At 33.8% G+C, this 6107-nt stretch overlaps 1 long non-coding RNA gene across 1 annotated transcript in view; it reads left to right on the top strand.

Moving 5' to 3' along the window:
* Window positions 1–1420: 1420 nt before the first annotated feature.
* Window positions 1421–6107, top strand: part of LOC113784438 (uncharacterized) — a 9505-nt gene continuing 4818 nt past the window's right edge. The window contains exon 1 of the long non-coding RNA XR_012163731.1: window positions 1421–1616. This is a non-coding gene — a long non-coding RNA (uncharacterized lncRNA). The remainder of the gene's footprint in view (window positions 1617–6107) is intronic.

Here is a 6107-nt window from a genome sequence, read left to right as displayed (position 1 = left end):
GTGTGGAGGTGAACAACTTTCCCTTCTATCTCTTCGCGAAATGAAGCTTAGATCTAGAAGAAACGTGAAGGTTTGCGTTCGACGGTTTTGAAATCATCAACACCGTTTTTCTTCGTTTTCGAATCCGGGAAGAAGAAAGAAGCTGGGAGGAAAACTACCGAGCAAATGGCTTTGCTGGATTACTTAGCAAGCTTTGAAATAGAGGAAAAAAAAGTTGAAGGCTGGAGGAAGAAGAAGTTTCTCACGCAAGGTAGCAGGAAGAGGAAGAAACTTCAGCTTTCCTCCGTTTTCTGTTTCCTTTCAATTTTCCTTCCTTCCTTTTCTTTTCTTTCTTTTTCCTTCCTTTCCTTTCGCGAAATGAAGCTTAGATCTAGAAGAAACGTGAAGGTTTGCGTTCGACGGTTTTGAAATCATCAACACCGTTTTTCTTCGTTTTCGAATCCGGGAAGAAGAAAGAAGCTGGGAGGAAAACTACCGAGCAAATGGCTTTGCTGGATTACTTAGCAAGCTTTGAAATAGAGGAAAAAAAAGTTGAAGGCTGGAGGAAGAAGAAGTTTCTCACGCAAGGTAGCAGGAAGAGGAAGAAACTTCAGCTTTCCTCCGTTTTCTGTTTCCTTTCAATTTTCCTTCCTTCCTTTTCTTTTCTTTCTTTTTCCTTCCTTTCCTTTTCTTTCTCTATATATATATATATATATATATATATATATATATATATATGTATGTATATAAATATCTAGATATTTATCAAAATTACTTTTTCACCCATAACTTCTCAAACTATTTGATAAAAATATCTACTCTTGTCGCAACTCAATTGACAGATACAATTTTCAGCAACCCGAGATATTTTTAACCCAATTGTCCGGTATTAAATTCTTCGTAACATAAATAAATTATTCTTTGACAAAAAAATTCACCGTACTTAACCTAATTTATTTATTGACGAATAATTTTAATCGGGGCATCAAAAGATATTTTTGGGCATTAAACACACAAAATATCAATAACTTGATTAAGAAGCCTCGTAGTTCAATACCAAAACAACTAAAATACATAAATTAAAATTTAAAACTATGGATCTTACATTATATTTTTAGGAGTATAATTTTTTTTTTTGTTCTTCATAAAAATGTTTGAAATCTCAAACTAAAAATTTCCAGACTTTGAAACAGATGGACATTTTTACCGTTTTAGAATTTTAAATTAACTCAGATTTCGACAAACCTTTTATTTACGTTCTTTATTAGTTTGGGACTTGAATTTATCTCAGAGTAATTTCTTCTCGAGAGAATAATAGTAATTTTGATTATTATTGTAGGTAATTTTTGTAGCTAGAAACTTTTGAAGACTAATTTAGAATCGATAGAGTAGATTACATTAATGTAAAGAGAAAATTATTTTCTCTCCCCTATTAAAGCATAAAACCCGTGACCCCTCCCTCGTTATCTCACTATCTTCTTTTTTTCCAAAAATTCTGTCTTCTCCCTTCTCTATTTTCTTTTGAAATCCTAAACTTTATCTCCATTTTTTAACTTCCATAAGGCTTCCACCCACAAAACCTTCAACAAAAAAGTGCTCTAATACTCAAGGAGAGTCTATTAACTAAAGAACTCTAGGTATTTTCCCTCTCTTCTCTCTTCTACCTGCGAGCTATACATATCGTGTGGTATATGTGATTTTTTGTGTGTTAGTGTTTTAATCTTGACTTTTTATTGTTGTTGTTAATAATGATATAATGAAAAAATTAAATAAAATATTTTCCTCTTCTCTCTCTCTCCAAACCAAAAACCCTAAGTGAAGGGGGAGAATGAGTTTGTAATTTTAAAGGGAGCGAACCCTATTCGTCAATAATGAGGAAATTGATTTTTTTTTAATATATATAAGTTACATAATGAGTTGTTTAGTGAATATATTCTTTAACAACTATAATTTTGTTTTGATGATTGGAAAAAGAAGTCGTAGATTGACAAATATGCCAAAGTGGAAAAGTAGATCAAGCTTATGGTATTTTTAAGATTTGTATTGTGTAATTTTAAGATTAATAGAAATAAAATTCTCTAAAATAAAATAAATCACACTCACAGTTATTTTCTTTTAAAACTGTTTTTGCATAAAAATATTTTGACTTAAAAAACCAAATTAATTTGGGAAAGTTGCATTCACTAAGAATAAAACCTTGAAAAATACTATATAAATCTATTATAGTATATACACTTACTTGATGATGTTTTTTTTTAAAAAAAATTCAGCCAAGCCTTTTCTCGATGCCATTCAAACTTCTCCATAAATGATTATAGTGGAGGCCTGACAATAAATTTGGCAACAAAGTTTTGCAAACAAAAAAAAATCAATTTGGCAACAGATCCTTCTGAACCACAATTTTGAAATCATTGGTACATAATCGATTATCAAATCCAAATAATTAATTAATATCTTAAATTGGTTATATTATCAGTAGTAAGGATATTTTAAACTTTTCTATTATATATGTTGTATAAATATCAGTAGTAAGGATATTTTTGTTTTGTACATGTATTTTCATCACCATTTAGAAGTGGTTACATTACTTGCAGGGATTGGTACCTGCAATTCAGAATATAAGAGCTAGTATTTAGTATAGGCTATGTGTAAAACATCTTTATGGAAATTGGAAGAAGAAATACCATAGAGCAGAGATGAAAGAAGTATTGTGGTTGGCAGTTAAGGCAACAACAGTTTCAGCATGACAAAGGGCAATGAACATAATGAAAGACATGAATGAGGATGCTTGGAAAGATATGATGAAACTTCCCCCTAGAACATGGACAATATGTGACCTACAAGTCAACAATATGTATGAGGCATTCAACAAGGCAATATTGGAGCATAGAGACAAACCAATAATAACACTGCTTGAGGGTTTAAGGCACTATATTTTAGATAAGATTGTCACCCAACGGGAACATATGTCCAAATATAAGGGGCAACATATGTCCTAAGATACAATAGATGCTTGAAAAGGAAAAGAGGGTTTGATATGGATTTGAGTGTTTCCATATGATTTGAAGGATCTATCCAAGTGATAATTTCAAATAAAGTACCAAATAAGAATGAAAAACACAAAAGAAGAAAATATGAAGAAGTAATGAAATGATAGAAATCGCCACACTCCACAACAAAGAATGATAAGATCAAGGTAGAATCGCCACAAGAGTAGGAGGCTCTTGATAAGATCCATATTTGGTTCAAAGAAGAACCCTAGAGAGCATTTCTCTAATCTCACACTAAGTGTTTCTTTTTCTTTCAAAAATGAGTCCCCTTTGTCTTACAATAAAAAGGCATATATAGCCTAACACAAAATAACATGGTGCCTAAGCTACCAAATATTTAGGCACACACAAGTCAACATAATTCCTAATTATAAGGTATGATTATTACATCCCAAAATTAAAATTAAGTCTTAAGATATTTCTATGACCATAAGATTAATATAATGTGGATTAATCTTTTCATATGTCTTAAGACTAAGGAAATTAACAATTTGTTTCTCTAATTGTTCTTTTAGCTTCCTAGTCTTCCCTCTAGTCAATGGTCCCGCTCCTAGTTCTCGAAGCTCATTAACCTTCATGTAGGGTTGGTCCACATCATTCCCTCCCTCTTGAAGAGAATTTGTCCTCAAATTCAGCTCCTCATCAATTGTTTCACCTACATCACAAGGAGACAAGTCACTAACATTAAATGTAGCACTAACTTGATACTCACCAGGAAGGTCTATCTTGTATGCATTATCATGTATCCGCTCCAACACCTTGAAGGGGCCATCACCCCTTGGTTGAAGCTTGGATTTCTTTAAAGAGGGAAACCTCTCCTTCCTTAAGTGAACCCAAACCCAATCACCGGGTTCAAAGATCATTCTCTTTCGAGTTTTGTTGGCATTCTTTGCATAGTGTTCCATTTTTGTCTCAATATTGGTCTTTACTTTAGCATGTAGGTCCTTGACATACTTGACTTTTTCTTCAGCATCCCTATGCAAAACATCATCACTAAGAGGTAAAGGAAGCAAATCAAGTGGAGTTAGTGGGTTAAAACCATATGCAACCTCAAATGGAGAAAATGATGTGGTCCCATGTGGAACTCTATTATATGCAAATTCAATAAATGGCAAACACTCTTCCCAAGCCTTTGGATTTGCATGCAAAAATGTTCTAAACATGGTGCCAAGAGTTCTATTGACCACTTCGGTTTGTCCATCCGTTTGAGGATGACAAGTAGTGGAAAATAACAACTTTGTACCTAGTTTAGCCTACAAAGTTTTCCAAAAGTGACTCAATAATTTAGTATCCCTATCCGAAACAATGGATTTAGGTATACCATGCAATTTTACAACCTCTTTGAAAAACAAGTTTGCAATATGACTTGCATCATCAACTTTATGACAAGGAATGAAATGTGCCATCTTAGAAAAGCGATCTACAACAACAAAAATGCTATCACGACCATTTTTGTTCTTGGGTAGCCTTAACATAAAATCCATGGACAAATCAACCCAAGGAGATGAAGGAATAGGAAGAGGGGTATACAAACTATGAGGCATGCTTTTAGATTTAGCCTTCTTACAAACTATGCACCTAGAACAAATTAAATGCACATCATGCTTCATTTTAGGCCAATAAAAATGTTCATGCAACATGTCAAGAGTCTTATGTTCCCCAAAATGACCCATTAAACCACCATCATGCACCTCTCTCACGAGCAATTCTATCAATGAACACTTAGGAATGCATAGTCTAGTGCCCTTGAACAAATAACCATCATGTCTATAATAAGAGGCATGTGCCATACGTTCACAACCATGAAAAAGAGAAGCAAAATCAACATCTAAGGCATACAAATTTCTAATATTATCAAAACCAAGAAGCCTAGTTTGAAGAGTGGAGATTACTGAGTCCCGCCTTGAAAGTGCATCGGCTACCACATTAGCTTTCCCTTTCTTGTGTTTGATGACATATGGAAATTGTTCTAAGAATTCAACCCATTTTGCGTGTCTCTTATTTAGCTTACCTTGCCCTTTTAGATACTTTAAGGATTCATGATCACTATGTATCACAAATTCCTTAGGAAACAAATAATGTTGCCAAGTATGCAATGCTCTAACTAAAGCGTATAGTTCCTTATCATAAGTGAAATAGTTCAAGTGTGCTCCACTCAATTTCTCACTAAAATATGCAATTGGATGACCTTCTCGTAGCAAAACAGCCCCTATTCCAATATTAGATGCATCACATTCAATTTCAAAAGTTTTTGCAAAGTTAGGCAAGGCCAAGATAGGTGCATGCATCAATTTTTCCTTTAAATTAGTAAATGCATCTTCTTGATCTTGTCCCCACTTAAATGCAACATTTTTCTTAACAATCTCATTCAAAGGAGCGGCCAAAGTACTAAAATTAGGCACAAAACGCCTATAGAAGCTAGCAAGACCATGAAAACTCCTAACCTCATTCATGCTTTTAGGTGTTGGCCAATCCCTTATAGCCTTAATCTTTTCTTCATCTACTTTAACACCTTGTGCACTTACTACAAATCCTAAGAAAGTAACCTCACTTTGGCAAAAAATGCACTTTTCTAGGTTAGCAAACAACTTCTCTTCTCTTAGGACTTGTAAAACACTCTTGAGATGCTCAATATGATCATGCATGTTCAAGCTATACACAAGAATATCATCAAAGTAAACAACCACATATTTTCCAATGAAGTGTCTTAAAATATGGTTCATCAATCTCATGAAAGTACTAGGGGCATTAGTTAGGCCAAATGACATAACTAACCATTCATAAAGGCCAAACTTGGTTTTAAAAGCCGTTTTCCATTCATCGCCCTCTCTAATCCGAATTTGATGATAACCACTTTTTAAGTCAATTTTGGAAAATACACATGCACCATGCAATTCATCTAACATATCATCAAGTCTAGGTATAGGATGTCTATATTTGATGGTAATGTTATTAATAGCACGACAATCGGTACACATGCGTCATGTGCCATCTTTCTTTGGTACTAAGATTACCGGCATGGCACAAGGACTAAGACTCTCTTGAACCCAACCATTTTCCAAAAGTTTGTGGACTTGT

The sequence above is a fragment of the Cicer arietinum genome, chromosome 6, assembly GCF_000331145.2.
Source record: "Cicer arietinum cultivar CDC Frontier isolate Library 1 chromosome 6, Cicar.CDCFrontier_v2.0, whole genome shotgun sequence".
Taxonomy (NCBI): domain Eukaryota; kingdom Viridiplantae; phylum Streptophyta; class Magnoliopsida; order Fabales; family Fabaceae; genus Cicer; species Cicer arietinum.
Note: the sequence above shows the minus strand (reverse complement) of the source record. Positions and strands in the feature narration are given on the sequence as shown.